Consider the following 20,830-nt stretch of genomic DNA (forward strand, 5'->3'; position numbering starts at 1 on the left):
CATCTAACACAAATAGATAGTTTGAAGACTAAATTGATTCAGACATGTTTAGTCTTCAAACAGTGTGTGCCACACAGGAAGCAGAGGCCAAGTGTTCATTTGGAACACAGCTGGGACAGATTCTGAGTCCTGGAGGATGGGCAAGTGCCAAGCTATGTCAGCTGCCACCATGCCATGAGAACCTTGGAGCCACACCAGGTGAGCAGTGGTTGCCAGCCATGGTTGGAGGCCTGGTAAATGGCCAGTGCTACCTCTCTCCTCTTCAATTAAAAAGTGGGCAGGGTCGATGGCACTCCCAGCTACTCCCGTCTAGAGCCAGCCACCTGCAATCATCCGAATATCTTTGAATTTCTGCTGTGTGCTAAACTCTAGCAAACGACTTGAGCTATACTAATTTTTTTTTTTTTTGTCTTTTTGTCTGTTTAGAGCCGCACCTGCAGCATATGGAGGTTCCCAGGCTAGGCGTCCAATTGGAGCTGTAGCTGCCGGCCTACAACCACAGCCACAGCAACGCGGGATCTGAGCTGCGTCTGTGACCTACACCACAGCTCAAGGCAACACTGGATCCTTAACCCACTAAGCAAGGCCAGGGGTCAAACCCGAGTCCTCATGGATGCTAGTCAGGTTTGTTAACCGCTGAGCCACAATGGGAACTCCTAGCTATACTAATTTAATCTCAGAGCACCTCAGCCGATATCAGTATTCTATCTCCAGGTACAGAGAGTTTAGAAGCTCCCTATTAAGTACTGTCACTGGATTTCAAATTTGCACCTGTCCATTGCCAACCAGAATGTGCCACTGCCTCAGCCCTCTCTACCTGTCTCAGCTCAGCCGGTGTTTGAACAGCAGCCCCTCCACGTAGCCTCTGCCAGACCTTGGATAACTCAGCTTCCTTCCTTCAAATTTGAGTTGCCTCACCTATAATATGGTGGAAATACCATCCAGGTGGCAGGGCTCAGTAAGCAGTAATGAACATATGGAGTACAGCCAGTGAGTACAGAGCTTGTCCTCTGTAAGTATGTCCCCTCCCCTGGGCTCTCTTTAGGACAGCATTTCTGAGATGTTTTGCAAAGATTTCAGAAATCTACACACTGAAAGTCTGAGCTTTTAATATTTGCCAGGGGGTTCACACGCATGATCACATCTCATATTCCTGATAACCCATCGGGTAGGCATTAACTATCTCACCTTAAAGATAAGAAACCTCTGGCTTGTACAAACACAGTAACTTGCCCAAGATTCCACCTCTAGCAAATAGTAGAGATGTGCCTTCTGACTCCAACTTTTCAATTCTTTCTGGATATTTCTGTATGTCTTCCCCAGTCCCGAGACAAGAAATGAAACTTCTCCACTCCACTCCAACACCAGGTTTCCACTATCTAAGAGGTACCCTTCCTCCAAAACCCACAACTGCCCCATATAGACTCTCTCGCCAGTTTTAAAAGTCTGGAGCAGCAGGCTTACCTAGTTAAATTTGATTCCCTTTTGAGCATGGTGCTAATTCTCAGGCTTAAGAGAGACGTTTTAGATGCTATACTGGCTTTGACCTTGCCACTTCTACTCAAATTCAATAGTAAACAGTAGGGCATCATGTTCAACTGCCAAGCTCTCTAATTTATGATTATTCATTATAAATCATTTTTACATGTTGCTTCAAATGCTGTTCAAGAATAAAAATCTGCCTGCATTGAAATGCACAGTGATTTTAATATGCAAACCTCCTACAGAGATGATGTCTCATTTTAATTATTGTTTCGGTTTAATGGGTTTTCATTAAATTAGAGGATGGAGTAATTACGAGGGTGAACAGCTAATGTTTCCGAGGTAAGCTCCCGTGGCTCCATGGGCAAAAAGACAGTTGTGGTAGAGAGAAGCAGAAAGAGATACTCTTCCACATAAGCTTCTATCCAGCCTGATAGAAAGCTGCGCTGGCTGTTTCTCTCCCCCAGCTTCACAGCAGAGCTGGCTGTCTCCTCACTGGCGATACGAAGCCAGCACCTCCACGCATGTGTTTGACTTGTGGAATCTTAATCACATAACTTCTATCAGGAACCCAAGCTAACCCCATTTATCAGGCCAGAAAGTGCTCTTAAAAGCCCACAGCCTGCAAAGCTGGATGTCAAATCATAGGAACACACTCCTGATGAAATGGTCTTGCTCACAGGCAAGTAAACTGAGTTGGTTTGGGGGCTGAAAATGTCTGACTGCCTGCCCCTGGGAAACTGGTCCAACTTCAACATGGGCTGCCATGATCAAAATCATGTTAATTAGCCAACTATCAGAGGCTCCGTGAGAAATGACTTTGGTGGCCTCAGAGATATTTCTCCCCAGTAACTGCACAAATTTGGCACTCAGGGACCAAGAGGCCAGCATTTACCTCAACGGAGTGGAGGAATGAATGGGGGGTGGGGGTGGGGGGTAAAATGAATGCTCTGCTGGGGTCCCAGTGGTCAGAGAAAAGAGTTATAACTCTATACTGGAGGGAATGGTGGCTCTGCATTGCGGAAGTTTGGACCTGGGGAGAAGGAGCTTGGCAAGCGCCAAGTAAGTGGAAGGAAAAAGAGAGGGGAGCTACAGTGGGTCCTTCCAGAAATAACTGGCCTTTTAGGTTAGGGCAGGCCTGATCACTATGCATGCCAAGAAAGTAATACTAATACGGGAGCCTTTCACTATGCTACGAAAAGGAGGGGAAAAAAATCTTTTCCCACAACAGAGAAAAATGATAAAGCAGCATCAGTCCCAGGTAATGCAGCAGGAACAAAGTGATAAAGAAGGTACTCTCTCTGCTCAGCACTGCCCCACCCCAGACTGATACGGACCACCTGCCAGGGCCCGTGTTTGCTGGCATGGCTGCTGGAGGTTCTTTATTTGAAGAAGGTTTCTTATTTCAAGAGTCCTGAATATTTCCAAAAGGATCATGATTTGCAGCCCTTCAGTGGAATGCTTTCTTTTTGTCCCCTTTTACTTCCACTGCCCTAAAAAGCGCATCATCGCCTCTTAGATCACGTGCATTAATCTAATTACACGCCTTGTTAGCTAATTAGTTCCAGAGTCACTGCTGGGGAGGTCTCCCTCACCATTTATCTATCTGCGTTGGCCACTGGGTATCTGTGCTTCCCAGTTCCTGGGGAAAATGTGCCTTACAACCCGGTGCCAAGGATGGACAGTAAAGATTTCCTGACACCAGAAATTCCAGGCTTTGAACAAATGCTCCAAGAAATGTGGGCATGTGTGCAGAAAGGGGTTCTGGGTGTGGTTTCATGCAGACTTGCTGTGCTTCTTTGAAAACTGACCTCCTCTTTAGAGATTTTATTCCTATCCTATTAAACATTAATGTCACCCTTAAAAAGAATCATTGGAGACGCTGCTTGCCTGAACTCGAAGCCAATTGCCAACTGGCTATTGGCTCCTTCTCCACCAATTTCCCATGATCACTCTCCCAAATGAGATCAACAACCAAGGGCTTGAATCACAATCCCCATTTACAGAGGCTTTTTTAAAGAAACGAACATGTCCATTTGGGGGGAAATTGGACTTTGATCACTGTTGCAACTAATTTATCTCTGGCAGGTCCTGAGGTAACAACCCTGAGTCAGTTTTCAAAATAAATTACTTCTTCAGTGTATTTAATAGTGTTTTCTTGATAAATCAGTGTATTTAATAGTGTTTTCATGATAAATCATCTCCAAGAGTGGTTTCCAAGGAAGCTTTTCAACCTGGATGTGATCTGACAGCCAGCAGATACGCTTTTCAGTTCCCTGAACTTCCCTCACCTAGAATGGTTGCAAGCACTCTTGGGTCCCAGATGAGCCCTGGGAGCATAGCAGATGGGTGATGCCTGGGGCAGGGCAGGGCGAGGCACAGGTGAGGGGCTCCATGGGTAAGAAATCTCAACTCTTCCCCCACCTGGAGCTCCAAGTGCCTTTTCCCTGCCTATCTAAAACCTACCCATCTCTCAAGACCCAACCCAACCCCTCCAACTCCATAAAGCTCTGGAGCCCCCAGTTGAGGGTGGTTCCCCCGCTACACTCCAAAATATAATCATTCACCCATTCAAACGTCTATACGTGGAGCATATTCTCTGTGGCAGGCACTGTACCATGGTGAATAAGACAGGCTCGGTCTGAAGAGAGACATCCAGCCAGTATTTTCAGCTACACAGCCAGGACCGCCCACTATGACTCATCTTACATTCTTCATCTTACCAAACCCAGTGGCCAGTTCTCCATCCTTAGCCTAACTGGCCTCTCAGCAACCTCCCAATGGTGGTCCTCTGCCTCTTTTTGGAAGCACGCCACCTTTTTGGTAGTGCATTCTTCTGGATTTCTTCCTACCCCTCCAACCATTTTGAGGCTCCTTCTTGCCCTCCTCTGCCTGCTCCCTAACTGTCAGGGTGTCTCAGGGTGCATCTGTCCTTCAGCAAGCCCTGAGCTCTCCTTCTACCAAAACACTCCATCCTCTTGACCATAGTACTCCAACAGCTGCCAGACACCAACTTGCTTCCACTTGTGTCTTTCTCTCCACCTCCCTCTCTCACTTCCTCTTTCATGTAGCCATTAGACAACCAAAGAACTCTTTTTCAAACTTAAATCACATCATATCAATCGCCTCAGCCCTTTATCTTAAACCCTCCAGTAGCTGCCTGTCTTAAGTTTCCTACCATTGCCTAACAAATTACTGCAAACGTAGTGGTTTAAAACAACCAAAACGATCTTATGGTTCTGGAGGGCAGACATCTGAAGGGAGTTTTACTGGACCAAAAAGAAGGTGTGGGCAGAGCCACCCCCCTCCAGAAGCTCTTGGGGAGAATCCACTTACCTTGCCTTTTCCAGCTTTCCTAGGTTCATGCCCCCTACCAATCCTCAAAATCAACTTTGTAGCATCTTATCTCTCTCTGCCTTTACCTTCATCCCACCCTCTCTCTCTCTCTAACGAGCTTCCTGTTTCTATTTTATACAGATACTTGTGATTACAGTGGCCCCACCTGGATAATGCAGGCTCCGCTCATCTCTGCACCTGAAGACCCTTAACTTAATCACATCATCAACCTTTTTTTTTTTTCTTAAAAGGCCACACCGGCATATGGAGGTTCCCAGGCTAGGGCTTGAATCAGAGCTACAGCCGCCAGCCTACACCACAGCCTCAGCAACACGGGATCCAAGCCACATCTTTGATCTGCACCACAGCTCACTGCAACATCGCATTCTTAACCCACTGGGCAGGGCCAGGGATCCAACCTGTGTCCTCAAGGGTACTAGTTGGGTTTGTCACCACTGAGCCATGATGAGAACTCATCTTCAAACTTTTATCATGTAAAGTAAACATAGTCACAGGTTCTGGGAATTAGGACATGCATATCTTGGGAGAGTCATTTCTCAATCTACCATATTAGCCAACACAATTGAAGTAAGACCTTAACTCCTCACCATGGGCTGAAAGACCCCACGTGACTTGGTGCTGCTTGCTGATGGGGCTGAAACGAAGACCAAACTTTTACTTTGGCCCTGACCACACTCTCCGACATCTGGTATTTCCACCCACACTGGCCATCCTTGTGCCCCTTAAACTTTTTGGATCCAAGGGTTTTTGCATCAGCTGTTCCAAAAATGTCAGCTCTAGTGCAAAACAGCTTGGATTCAGTTCTCAGTTTTACCACTTCCTGGTCCTAATCTTGCCCAAGTGATTTAAGCTTCCCTTGCCCCTGTTTTCCTTTCTGTAAAACAGGGCTCATAATACCCATCTCCCCTGTAGAATTACTATGGTTTATTTTAGGGATGAAATGAGTTAACAAATATAAAGAACTGAGAATGGTACCTAGCACATAAAGTGTTCATCATTAATAATGTAAGTGATGGGAAATAATACTATTATCAACCCAGACACCACCACTACAAAGAAGACTTCCCCAATGATCCTGCCTAAAGTCAATTCTCTCCTTTCTTTCTCTCTTCAGTATTCCTATTTTATTTCCTTCATACTATATATGACTATCTAAAGTTACCAATTTATGAATATATTTGTTCACTGTGATGGCCCACATTCACTGGAACTGAAACTTCATGAACTTGGAATTCCCATCATGGCTCAGCAGAAAGGAATCTGACTAGTATCCATGGGGATGCAGGTTTGATCCCTGGCCTCACTCCGTGGGTTAAGAATCCAGCATTGCCATGAGCTGTGGTGTAGGTCAAAGATGAGGCTCGGATCCTGTGCTGCTGTGGCTGTGGTGTAGGCCAGCAGCTGCAGCTCCAATTCGACCCCTAGCCTGGGAACTTCTATATGCCCCATGGCCCTGAAAAGACCAAAAAAAAAAAAGAAAGAAAGAAAAGAAACTTGACGAACTCAGAGACTCTGTCTTTTCTGCTACACCTCTAACAACCACAACAGTGTCTGTCACAGGGTATACATCAGTACTTGCTGAATGAATGAATGATATATTTCTCTCCTCCCTGCACCTGGACCAAAGGCCCTGAAGGGCAAAGCATCTTCCACAGGCCTCCTGTGCAATCAGGACCCATCACAGTGGCTGGAACATGGCAACACAGCAGACTCACAGTTAGTGCTTGTTGATGGATCAACATGTAAATGAGCTTTAGAGGTAGCTTTTAAAGAAAAGCACTTTAAAAAAAGATTTTTCTCCAGCCAGGCCCTCGAAGACTGAAGGAAAAGGGATTCCAAAGTTATATGTGGGAAAAAAAGCAAGATTCAAAGCATAAGTCCAGGAAGCTGCACCCCGCAAGCTCACCCTATGCCCAGCACACAAGCTGAAGCACACACTGGTGGGTCAGAGAGCTTTCTAAGCATGGTGAAGCCTTCTGTTTAAAGGAAATATCAACAAGGATGCTGAGCATATAGAACAGACCTGTGGTTGCCCAGGAGAAGGGGGTTGGGGAGGGATGGACTCGAAGTTTGCAGTCAACAGAGGCAAAATATTATATATAGAATAGATAAACAACAAGGTCCTACTGTACAGCACAGGGAACTATGTTCAATATCCTGTGATAAGGCACAATGGAAAAGAATATGAAAAAGAATCTATCTATGTGGATAACTGAATCACTTCACCATACAGTAAAAATTAACATTGTAAATCAACTATACGTCAATAAAATAATGTTTTCTATAAAGGATGCTATGGCTAACTTATGCATGAAATACGCAGCTAAAAGCCAATTGCCAGGGAAACCTCTGCCAAGCTCTGAGTACCAAGGACCCTATGTCTCTCCTTTCCAATGATACGGCTGCTCATAAATGCCTAAGCAGGAGAGGGCCTTTTCCTTTAAGATACCTCATCCCCTGAGACCCAAGAAAGTAGTCTGGGGTGGAACCAGCATCCGGATTTATTTAATTCTCCCAAAGGATTGTGAGAAGCAGCCACAGCTGAGAATTGGGTCCAGCATAGTGTCCTGGCTCCAGGTCCAAAATGGTAAACTGACTGGCCTCAGGCCAGATGCCTAGTGTCCATCACCTCCCTCCCAACCTACATACCATATTTCATCAAGTCCAAGGTGCCATAGCTTATGAAATACACCATTATTTTACATACCCTAAGAAGAAAACCAAAAGCTATCAATTATGACTTTGAGACACTATTGATCATAATTCATCATATAACCATGAAGTTGTAAATGTATGTGTGTCTGAGAATCAATGAAATCCAGTATAAAAGTTCCCAGATGTCATAAAGATCCAGACCTCCAGTAAAAAATTAAAAGACCTGGCAACAGGGCCCACATTCCCGGGGTCACAACACAGTGAACGCCAGCACTGAAAAGATGCGGGCACTGCATGATGTTGCCAGTTGGCTGCATTTCCTGGCTGGTGCACCCACTCATCAGTGACCTGGCTGACCCTCCATGCATCTGGGATTGCAAGCCTTCCCCAGCATGGCTCTAGCATATGCTAATACTACACACTCTATATACACCCAAGCCCCACACAAAACCTCCATTCTCTGCCCAGCCAGGTCCTTCCCGATTATTCACTCAGGGGCTTCTCCCCTGATGCTGGGCCCAAGTAATAGGTATTACTGAGGTTTGAATCCTCTCAACCCTTGGTGGGGCCAGGAAGAACATAGATAGCTTCTTGTCTTTTCCAAGTATAATATATGGATAGAGCTATTTTCCTTGTGTGCCATGATATGAAAAAGGCTGGGAAACACTGCCCTGTGCTGAAGTGGAATCTGAGATCAGAACATCAGGGATCTGCCATCAGTACTGGCACTTGGCATCTAAGTAACAGGTCATTCAACCCCTCAGAAACTCAGTTTCTCCTCCATTACATGTAGACTAATATGATGATGATACTTATATATCACAAAATCTACATGACAAATATGTGCAATAGTCTATATGAATAGATTCCAGAAATGTTTGTCACTGTCACATTCTTCTTTGTCTGAGTGCCAGGGTTGGATGACACCACACGAGATGGGCCCCTGCGGAAACTACATTGGAAAGGCTTTCTCTCACCAGCTTTCTCAAGCCACTTACAATCCATCAGTGTGAACAGGTAGAGAGAACCCAGGATGATGAAAATAAATCCTGATTGAGTGAATATCTTACACTGAATCCATCAATAATTTGGACCAGAAAGAGGGAAGCCATGAGCATCAGGATGGCATGGGCAGATAGGCATCTCCAGATAAATTAGTTAATAAAAGAGGAGCACCAAGCCATGAGTCAGCAGAGGAAGCCATTGGGAAAACAGGTGGCCTTTTTTTTTTCCTCAGTCAAGTGGACATATCTTTTTTAAAAAGAGCTTCAGGTTAGTTTTTCAATTCACGATGTAGACTAATAGCTTCTTCAAGTTCCCCACTGGCCTAGCAGTTAAGGATCTGGCTATGTCACTGCTGTGGCACCCTGGTGGCCTAGTGGTTAAGGACCTGGCATTGTCACTACTGTGGCACTGCTATGGCACAGGAGAACTTCCACATGCCGTGGGCGTGGCCAAATAAAGAAAGAAAGAGCCAATAGCTTTTTTCCTAAACTCTGTTGCTGCCCCCCAACACCTACGGGGTGTGAGGTATACTTTTAAGGGGCCTTTCCTGCCACTATCCCCCCAAAACCTCCCCATGCCAGACATACTTCACAATCCAGACTCCACATTCTATAGAAAAAGATAAACCTAAACCAAACAAGAATACCATATTTTGATTAACCACAGAGTCATAATATGGGCATGATAAATACAAAGATGCCTGTCAGCATTTCTATTTATGTGTAACCACTGCTGTAGCCCTCTCCTTAATTGTGCTCTTATTCACGACAGCCATGGCATCTGTCAGTGAGGGTCCAGGTGTAACTGAGCCCAGGAGCCCTAACCAGCATGAAGTGCTACACACCCAGTCGCTCCATGCAACTTTTTCAAATGAATTATTGGAGGGATTTAAGAATCCTTCAAAAATGTCACAATAATAACTATTTTATCTTTTTTATGCCGTAATTACGATTTGGAGCTTTGCTTTTCTTATTTCATCCCGGCACACCACAACTCATGAATAAAATATGACAAGTTTGATAGCAGCCATTGGAGAGGGTTCATCCGTAACAGCAGACGTGCTCGGTATACAAAGAGCTTTTGTCTTCCAACAGCCTTTGTTTCCGGGATGGGCTTTTATCTCAAAGAAGGACAACATGCATGCGTTCTCCCTTCTCCCTCAGCCCCCTCCTACTCCTCCCATTCTTGCCTTCAGTCCTGGTTTCAGCAGCACCTGAAAGCAGGTTTACTTTGTCTCTTAATGAGGACCTTTCTAAACAATTAGGGAACAAATCAAAGAACCAAAGGGTGCTCTGCTTGCCATGAAATGGACTTGAAACAAGCAATGTGACTCAAAGAGACACAATCAGAACCACAGACTAGTGGGCAAAGTATGTGACTTTGTGTCTTCAGCCTCATTCAGGTGATTACACCCACCTGGCAAGATATTTCAGTCACCCACAAGGTTCTTATTCAAGAAGTTTTTCTCTCCCCAGCAAAGGCTGCCAGGTCCCTTCAAAGTTCAGCCTCTGGTCTGTCTTTTAAAGAAATAAATGCAAAAAAGAAAGGAAAAGAATTTGCGCAACCATCGGCATTTATCATATGGCCCCAGGGACATCAGATTCAAGTTTCGAGGTTTCATTTTTTTCAAGCAAATCTCTGAGCATCTTGTTCTATCACACATATCAAACCAGCTGGCTTCGAAGCTTCTTTCCAAATGTATTTTTTTCCCCAGAGTTTGTTTCAAAATATGTAAAGCAAAAAGACAGTTTAAAGTCACTGCTTGCCTAGAACTTGAAGAACTGAGATTCAGACCTCCTGGATGAGCAATTTGCCAAACTTCCCAACTTGTGGGTTTGTCTGTGGAGCTTGACAAGCAAATCTAAGATTAAGCTGAGGGTAGAAAATGTTTCTAACACTCCTCCAGAAAATGAAACCTGGCATCCTCAGGAAAACCAGAATGCCCAAGCTGCAACATATGTTGTTGTTTTCTTGTGTGTAGTTTGCAGATGCACAGTATTGACTATTTTGGGAAATTGTAAACTCACATTTTTTTTTTTAATCTTCACCCAAGAACTCAAAACCACTAGGATGTCTTGAACTTCGAGTCCTTCTACCCTCAAGAACCAGTCTAAAGCCCAGTGAACGGTGACTACATGGAGGCCTCGAGGGGATGCGTTTGGTACATTGCCTTTCCTAATGCCATGTTGCATTACACAGCATCTCACCATGACACTTCATGACATCAGGGAATGTAAAGGTGGTTGGATACAGATGGCAAATACACCCCCACGCACACACTCAAATGCCAGACATGCCTGCAGCATGGACAGCAAGATGACTCTGTAACTTCAGCAGATAAATAAGGTAGCAGCGTGAATGCTCAAGAGAAAAAGCTAATATTTATTTATTCCCTCAGGGCAATGCAAGTAGCAGTATTTGGCGCTCTGAGGAGCTGCCCATTTGTAGGTCCTGGCTGCGCATTTGAGCCTGCCTTCCTTCAGACTTGATATTTCAAAGAGGTTAAAGAAAGCCAGGCAATCTGGTAGCAGCATTTAAATCTTTAACAGATACTGTCAAACGGGACTGGACACCAAAGCACAGGTTTAGGGGCAAACAGAAACTGAGAACGTAGATGAAAAGATGACTAAACTAGCCGCATGTATACCAAGAGCAACACTGCTTGAAATCCTAAGAAATCTTTTTTTTTTTTGTCTTTTTGCCATTTCTTGGGCCACTCCCGCAGCATATGGAGGTTCCCAGGCTAGGGGTCGAATCGGAACTGCCAGCCACCGGCCTACGCCAGAGCCACAGCAACATGGGATCTGAGCCGCGTCTGCGACCTATACCACAGCTCACGGCAATGCTGGATCCTCAACCCACTGAGCAAGGCCAGGGATCAAACCCACAACCTCATGGTTCCTAGCCGGATTCGTTAACCACTGAGCCACAACGGGAACTCCAAGAAATCTTGTCTAAGTCAGAGGAGCTCCAGTGGCAAATCCCAAGGTCTTACTTGATAGACCTGGGAGCTGACTATCTCCATGGTCCCTAGCTGGTCCCTCTCTTTCCCTCCTCCATTGCTAGGAGCTGGGATGTGGGAGTTATCGAGGAGATTTGGTCAAAGGATACAAACTTCCACTTGTAAGGTGAACAAGTTCTGGGGATCTGATAGACTTAGTAACTCTAGTTGACAAAACTGTGTCGTATACTTGAAAGTTGCTAAGAGAGTAGATCTTTTTTATCCAGATATCATTGACATGTGACACTGCATCAGTTTCAGGTGTACAAAAAATGATTTGATAGTTACATATATTGTGAAACCATCTCCACCAAAAACATCCCTCACCATACATAGTTACAAATTTTTTCTTGTGATGAGAACTTCTAAGATCTGCTTGCTAAGAGAGACTTTAAATGTTCTCATCACACATGCACACAAATGTTAATTATGTGAGGTAACAAGTACTAACTTTGTGGTAGAAATCATTTCACAATATATACATATAAAAAAATCATCACATTGTACACTTGAAACTTCCACAGTGTTACATGTTAATTATATCTCAATCAAGCTGTGGTGGAGGGACAAGCCATTAGCAGCATTAAGTTACAGCATCCAGGGTCAAGGCAGCTAAATGTGGGCTTCTTCCATGAGGACCATGGACATTCTGAATATCTGAGGCTCCAGGTCAGCCCTGTAAGGGAGCACTGAGCCGAAGCCCTGTGGAAATTTCCAAGAAGTAAAAGCAGTGGTCCCTTGGGGAATTATCTCCAGGACCCCTTCAGGTACCAAAACCCAAAGATGCTCAAGTCCCTTATATAAAACAGGATATAACCCATGCAGATAACCTAAGCACATCCTCCTGTATACTTCAGATCATCTCCAGATACCTAACACAATGCAAATTCTAGGTAAATTGTTGTAAATACAAATTTAAACACTATGTAAATAGTTGCCAGAGCAAGAAATTGAAGTTTTGCTTTTTGGAATTTCTAGAATTTTCTTTCTTCTCAATATTTTAATCTGCAGTTGGTTGAATCTGCAGAGGTGAACCTGTGGATACAGAGGGCCATCTACGCTGAAACACCCTCAAATTTGGAATGTGAGGCTCATAAATGGAGGCAGATTAATGTAGGAGTTAAATGTAAAGGCAATGAGAGACACACTCAGGCAAAAGGAAGTGAGGGAGGCGGTGGAAGATAGGTTATCAGGCAGGTCCACACTGGAGCCCTAGCTACACCTCATTTCAGCTGCAAGACTTTTCTAAGTTTCAAGTTCCTCATGTATAAAATAAGGGTACGACTCCCCACCTCACAAATTACCGTGGAATATGGTGGACTCAAGAAAGACCTATTCCTTCTCCATCCTTCCCTTTTGTTCTCCCAGCATACAGAGTTTTCACTGATTTTGACCTATTCATTACTTAGAAAAGAGAAAAAACAAAATACTGCATTCACAGACTCACTGAACGAGAGGACCTTAAAAGAGTGATCCTCAACTGGGGTGATTTTGCCTCTAGGGGATATTTGCAATGTCCAGAGATATTTTTGGCTGTTACAGCTGGGGGATACTCTTGGCATCTAGTGGGTAGAGGCCAAGGATGCTGCTAAACATCCTACAATGCACAGGACAGCCCCACAACAGAGAATGATCTCGCCCAAGGTCAACAGTGTCAACAGTGCCAGGAGTTCCTGTTGTGGCTCAGTGGTAACAAACCCAACTACTATCCAGGAGGATGTAGGTTCGATCTCTGGCCTCACTCAGTGGGTTAAGGGTCCTGGATTGTTGCAAGCTTCAGTGTAGACCACAGATGCAGCTCAGATCTGGTGTTGCTGTGGCTGTAGTGTAGGCTGGCACCTGCAGTTCCAATCTGACCCCTAGCCTGGGAATTTCTCTATGCCATGGGTATGGCCTTAAAAAGACAAAAACACCAAGGCTGAGAAACCCAGCCTGAAAGGACCTCCCACTAATTGAGGAATTTTCTCTCTGATATCTCTGAAGGATGATCTTTCCATCTTTTGTCTGAACACTGTCAGGAAAAGGTACTCACTGCACTCCATTATTGCTCAGCTCTAATTCAAAATGTCTCTGTAGATTAAATCAAAGTAAAGAACTTTCAAGTGGCTGGTCCTATTTTTGCCCTTTCCTGCTCCACAGAATATATCTAAAACCTCTTGAGCCTGTCAAGCAGTTGGTGCATTATAGGTCCTTGTATGCAAAACCCTGGGGGAGAACAGAACATGAATGACCAGGGTCCCTGCCCCCAGGAAGCTTACACCCTAAGAGTAGACAGAGACAAGCGAACCACAGAATAAAATGTAGACTAAAGACAATTTTAAGAAACTTGCTGTATCCTCGGGGAGAAAAAAAAAAAAAAAACATTTAAATCTGAGGTCATGCAGGATGAATCAAGAAAAAAACATTATACATATGAAGGAGTTAAAGAGACTGAAATGGAAACAAGGGAATCTCTGGATGACAAAACACCATAAGCACGGACGGACATCATGAAGGGCCAACACACACCCAACGGTCAGTTGTAGGATGGACAGATCTTAGAATCAGGAAAGGGATATGGTGGGAGATGAGAACAGAATGAGGGGTTATTTATGGAAGCTCTCAAATGTCAAGCTAAGGGGTTTGGATTCTTCAGGCCACATTCTGAACAGGACAATGTACAACAGGTCCTGTGGGAGAGCAATGTTGGCCCTGGCTTGGAGTGTGGACTAGAGAAGAGGGAGATTAGCAATGGCATGAGGGGAAATCAGAATGAGGGGTTGTTTGGGGTTTGAGGAAGGAAAGAGACAGGCCTGTGTTATGAACTAAATGATTTTCCCCTCACAAATTCTATGCAGAAATCCTAACCCCCTGGGGGATGGTAGTTGAGGGCGGGACCTTGGAAAGTAACTCAGTTCGGATGAAGTGGAGCAAGGTCCTCATGATGGCATTAACGCTCTTATAGAAGAGACCAGAGAGCTTACACTCTCTCTCTCTCCCTCTCTTCCTCTCCCTCTATCCCGCTCTTCCCTCCATATGAGGATATGTATATGTACATGTATAGCAAGAAGGCAGCCAACTATAAACCAAGAAGAGGTCCCTCACCAGAACCTATCCATGGAAGCATCCTGATCTTAGACATCCCAGACTCCAGAACTGTGAGAAATAAATTTCTATCGTTTAAGTTATCCAGTCCATGCTATTTTTTTTTTTTTTTGGCAGCCTGAACTAAAACAGTCTGTTAAAAGAAAACAGAAGAGGATGTGGAAAAAAGGGAACCTTCCTACACTGTTTGTGGGAATGTAAATTGGTGCAGCCACCATGGAAAACAGCATTCAAGTCCATTAAAAAACTAAAAATAAAACTACTGTATGATCCAGCAATCCCACTCATGGGCATATACCTGGAAAAGATGAAAACTCTAATTTGAAAAGATACATGCACCCCAATTTTCATAGCAGTACTATTCACAATAGTCAAGACATGGGAACAACCTAAATATCCATCAACAGAAGAATGAATAGAAGATGTGGTACATATATACAATGGAATACTACTCAGCCATAAAAAACAATGAAATAATGCCATGTGCGGCAATGTGGATGGATCTAGAAATCATCATATTAAGTGAAATAAATCAGAGAAAGACAAATATCACATGATATCGATTATATGTGGTACCTTAAAAAAATGAGGCAAATGGGGAGTTCCCACTGTGGCAAAGCAGAAATGAATCCAACTAGTATCCATGAGGATAGAGGTTTGATCCCTGGCTTTGCTTAGTGGGTTGGGGATCTGGTGTTGCCATGACCTATGGTGTAGTTTGCAGATGTGGCTCGGATACCACATTGCTGTGCCTGTGGCATAGGCTGGCAGTTGTAGCTCTGATTCAACCCCTAGCCTGGGAACCTCCATATGCCATGGGTTCAGCCCTAAAAAGAAAAAAAAAAAGTACAATGAACTTATTTACCAAATAGAAACATACAAACATAGAAAACAAATTTACAGTTACCAAAAGGGAAACAGGGGGTGGGGATGGGATGCGGGATAAATTAGAAACTTAAGGTCAACAAATACACACTACCATATATGCTTATTTTTTTTAATATACAGTAGTGTGTATTTGTTGACCTCAAGTTTCTAATTTATCAAGTGACTATCTTATAATAACCTATAATGGAAAAGAATCTCAAGACTCTATATGTGTGTTGATATAGATGCAACGGAATCATTCTGCTGTACACCTGGAACATTGTAGCATCAACTATACTTAAGGGTTGTTTTTTTTTTAAAAAAAAAAAAAAAGGAAGAAAACAGAAGGAGCATACCAATACTGCAAGAAAGGGAGGGCATGGCTCTCAAACCAGGTTCTGGAGACAGGAGGTGGGACTACAGGCTCAGGGGGAATTGACTGTTAGCATTACTAAGAAACAGGATCATGTGACCCTCGGAGAGCAAGCCTAAAGGGGAAGACAGATGATGATAAGGTAAAATTCTGTAGGGAAAAGGGCTTAAGAAGCTCATTTTATATCATCTCAACATGTAGTGAAATAATGGCAAAATTACAGGTGGTATAATAGGATGATAAGGGGGTGGAGTCAGGTGAAAAAAAAATGGAATGATTTGGGAACAGCTCCTGGAGACTACAGGGTAGGAGGCATGAGGGATACATAAGCACTGAGGGGAAACAAATCAGAGCCCTGCTGAGACTGCCTAATAATAGGAACTTGAAGGGCTATAAGCAGCCGAGTCTCCTCATTCCTGCTAAGGAGGAGTGGGATTTATCAAAGTTCAAGATTAGAGCAGGGTGGCTAGGAGAGGTCTCTCCATGCCCAGTGATGGGGCAGGGAGATGAAACTAGGTGAATTCTGTTTGGGGTGAAGAAAAATTTAAGAAATAGTGGTGATGGTTACACCACAGGGTGAATGCAGTTAATTTGATTAAACTGCACACTTAAAATGGTCAAAATGGCAAATTTTGTTATATCGATTTTATCACAATAAAAAATTATACAAACAAGTTGATGAAAAAGAAAATAAAGGCAGGGAAGAAAGGAGTAGGGGAGAGGGGAGGATGATAGGAAAGGAGAGGGAAAAAAAATTTGGAGGAGACAGAAGGATGAATTTAAAGCTGGGCAAACCCTTCCCCAACACACAGCTCCACCACTACCAGCACCACCAGAGTCCTTTCTCTTCCAGTCTAAACATTCCCTTCAGGTCTGAAGATTCCAGTCTCAACATTCTCCAATATTCTAACAATATAGCTTTTATAGATCTCACCCTGGTCTGTCCCACTCCCATGGATTTAATCCAGTTTGTAAATTTTCCTCATAAAATGGAGAGCCCAGAACTGAATACAAGCTCCATACGTGGCAAATGCAGTGTAGAGTCCATGGCAGTGGCTCTTCACTGGGGACATCACTTTTCCCCTCCTCCAAGGATATCTGTCAACATCTGTAGATATTGTACATTGTCACATGGGGCGTTGGGGAGGGTGTCAGGGGGAGTTGGGAGTGGGGAGGATGTGCTAACAGCATTGAGTGAGTGTAGGCCAGGGATGCTGGGAATTCACAAAACACAAGAAGCTCCCCCCTTCCAAAAAAAAAGAGAATCATCTGGTCCAAAATAACCCTGGTTTGTTATCTCTCATGGAACTATTATCTCCCATGATCTGGGCATTCCATTCCTCTTAAGGTGACCTATGATGGATGGCATAGATCCTTCTGGCTCATACTGAACGTGAGTCAATTAAAAACCCCAGGTCTTTTTCACATAAACTGCTCTCAAGACAGGCTTGCTCTTGTGCCGCTGAGGCTCTGAACCAATGAGAACAGCTTCATATTAATCCCTGTGAAATTCCATCCTGTCAGTTTCAGTTCCTGATTCTGGCCTGGGGGACACTGAGAGCCTTGATCTTGACATTCAGCAAAGGAGCTGTTTCTCCCAGCTCCTCATTTCCTCCAGCAAGAGCTCCAGAAGAGGGGACTTAAGCAGGTTTGGCGTTGGCTGGGGGTGAGTGAAGGAGGATTGATTTTTGCCAGTTTGCGGTATCCCTCTCAGCTCTTTCCTGCCTGCTTCACTCCAGAGGCTCAGGGCCTTGGTCTGAATACCCCAGGTGAGATCAGGCCTTTAGGTGAGAGGACCCCTCCAACATCCTTCCTGTGCACCTCACTGCCGGGTAACACAAGGCTTCTTCCCTGCCGTGTGGGGAAAAAAAGGCAGCAGAAAGGGCTGAGGCATGAACATGGCCTGTGGCGGGGGTGGGGGGGATTGTTTCCCAATTTCTTCTGGCATAATGCAAATATCTGAACTGAGTGAAATAGCATTAAGAGTGTCATTCTTTTATTTCTGTCAGCAGAGCTATGTGATTCTGAACTTTCCACAAAGTCTAAAAAGAAAAATCAAGTCCGTAGGCCCACATTAAAGCTCTATGCCATGATGCACTGTCAAATATAAATCTCCAACATGACAAATCTATAGAGAAAATTGCAGAAATTAGATTCATTGTCATTTTAGAAAAGTGAATTTTTATATTGCAATTGTTTGTGTTACATCATTATGCTATTTTCTTTTAATGTCACTATAAGGCAGCCAATTGCCCTTTTTGGGAAAAGGCTGTCTTTTTTTTTTTTGTCTTTTTATGGCTATACCTGTGGCATATATGGAGGTTCCCAGGCTAGGGGTTGAATCAGAGCTGCAACTGCCAGCCTACACCACAACCACAGCAACGAGGGGTCTGAGCTACGTCTGCAACCTATACCATAGGTCATGACAAACACTGGATCTGTAACCCACAGAGCAAGACCGGGGACTGAACCCACATCCTCATGGATCCAAGTCAGGTTCGTTAACCACTGAACCACCAAGGGAACTCCCTGTCTTTTTTGATAAGATCATGTACTTTCTCCTTTTTTGATATTAAAATATCTTAGGAAAATATTTGTAAACTGAATAGCTGACAGCTAATATTTTTAAATCTTTACTTGGTGAAAATAAAAAGTTGAAGACTGTGTATCATTTCCTAAAATTTTCCTGCAATTTTAGCAGATTTTGAAACCCCACAGTCCAAGAGCCCTGGATCTAAAGGTTTGATAAGTATACCTATAATGTTTTGATCCAAGTCGTTGATGAAAAATGCCAGCCCAGAGAAGATAAAAAATCAGACAGCATGGCCCTGGGTACCACCCTTCAGGGCAACGTCAATTCATGTACCAACACTTTTAACATTTTTAAGATATGATGGTTCAGCCAACTATAAATCCACTTAACAGTATTATCAATGAACTCACATTTACCATCTTGCCCAAAGAGCATCCTGAGGAACGATGCTCAAGAAGCCCCACTGAAATCAAAATATACTTGAGATAACAATGGATGAACTAGTTGAGAACACAGAGGTCCTTGGGGTTTTTTCACTTTTCATTATGCAACTCCCCTCCGTTTGACATCTACATCATGGTTTTCTTTTGGAAAACCACCCAAAAGTCTAATAGGTTCGGGGATTGACTCTACCCCTCAACTCTATGGGTGGACATGGGACCCAAGCCTGGCCAATCAGCATCATCTATCCTCCTAAGCACAGCATTTGGCTCTGTGGTGGGTATGTGACTTAGTTCAGTCCAATAAGAGTAGTTCCAAAGTTTTTGTTTTATTTATTGACAAAAAAAGGGGAGCAACATTCAACTGACATTCCAGAGAAAATATGATATAAGCCTAAGATCCCAGGGACCACCTTGCTCTTCAAGGGAGCAGCCTGCCCATGTAACCAGCCCAAAACAGCAGAGCAGAAAAATGGGCAGGAAGCAAGAATACATCATGATGACATCATCAGGTACCTTAATCCACAAGGACTCAAGCTGCGTCTATCCCTAACTTTGGTTACATGAGCCAATTAAACTTCTCTTTTTTACTTACACCATGTTAGTTATTTATAGACCTATTGCAAGTAAAAGAATTTGGTTAGTACATAAGATTCTTTTAAAAATATGATTTTGTCAAGTCTTATCATTTCATTTATCACCCAGTTCAAGGCACTGTGCTAAACTCAGGGATACAGCAGAGAATAAACCTGGTTCTGGCCTCTAAAGCGGTACTTTAGTGAAGGAGGCAAACAGCTAAGGACATAAATTACGAGAAGATATGTGGTCAGGGCCAGAGCCAAGTAGAACCAAGCATAATTAATACAGGGGCACACAGACCAAACTGAACTGATTCTGCCTTTTGGAGTCCAAGAAGCCATCAGAGGAAGGTGACATTTGAATGGATTCTCGAACCAGCTCTGAGAATTCTCTCCTTAATGTTCCCATCTGTTTAATTAAGAAAGAAGTCTAGAAATTTGCCAAGATAAGATATTAAGATCACTAGGCTATGTTTTCTGGAACCTATAATTTCCCCTTTAAAAATAATAATAATAAAAAGGATGTAGTGGTGTAGGTCACAGCTGTGGCTCAAATCCTACTCCTTGCCTAGAAACATCCATATGCCATGGGTGCAGCCATTTAAAAAAAAACTTTAATTAAAATCAAATACCTCGGAATACACCTGACCAAAGAGGTAAAGGACCTATATGCCGAGAACTATAAAACTTTAATCAAAGAAATCAAAGAAGATGTAAAGAAATGGAAAGATATTCCATGTTCCTGGATTGGAAAAATCAATATTGTGAAAATGGCCATACTACCCAAAGCAATCTACAGATTCAATGCAATCCCTATCAAATTACCCATGACATTTTTCACAGAACTAGAACAAACCATCCAAACATTTATATGGAACCACAAAAGACCCAGAATCGCCAAAGCAATCCTGAGAAACAAAAACCAAGCAGGAGGCATAACTCTCCCAGACTTCAAGAAATACTACAAAGCCACAGTCATCAAAACAGTGTGGTACTGGTATCAAAACAGACAGACAGACCAATGGAATAGAATAGAGAACCCAGAAATAAACCTTGACACCTATGGTCCATTAATCTTTGACAAGGGAGGCAAGAACATAAAATGGGAAAAGGAAAGTCTATTCAGCAAGCATTGCTGGGAAACCTGGACAGCTGCATGCAAAGCAATGAAATTAGAACACACCCTCACACCATGCACAAAAATAAACTCCAAATGGCTGAAAGACTTAAATATATGACAGGACACCATCAAACTCCTAGAAGAAAACATAGGCAAAACACTCTCTGACATCAACATCATGAATATTTTCTCAGGTCAGTCTCCCAAAGCAACAGAAATAAGAGCAAAAATAAACCCATGGGAACTCATCAAACTGAAAAGCTTTTGCACAGCAAAGGAAACCAAAAAGAAAACAAAAAGACAACTTACAGAATGGGAGAAAATAGTTTCAAATG

At 43.4% G+C, this 20,830-nt stretch overlaps 1 protein-coding gene across 4 annotated transcripts in view; it reads right to left on the reverse strand.

Annotated features, from left to right (window-relative positions):
- Positions 1–20,830, reverse strand: part of NELL1 (neural EGFL like 1) — a 945,441-nt gene that overhangs the window by 856,033 nt on the left and 68,578 nt on the right. The window contains exon 1 of one of the 4 annotated variants that reach the window (XM_021085299.1): positions 4,819–5,098. The exons of the other annotated variants lie outside the window; for them this stretch is intronic. The gene's annotated coding sequence lies outside the window, so the exon portion shown is untranslated. Of the gene's footprint in view, positions 1–4,818; positions 5,099–20,830 lie in introns of those variants that run through there. 4 annotated transcript variants of the gene reach the window in all.

This window comes from Sus scrofa, chromosome 2 (assembly GCF_000003025.6).
Source record: "Sus scrofa isolate TJ Tabasco breed Duroc chromosome 2, Sscrofa11.1, whole genome shotgun sequence".
NCBI lineage: Eukaryota > Metazoa > Chordata > Mammalia > Artiodactyla > Suidae > Sus > Sus scrofa.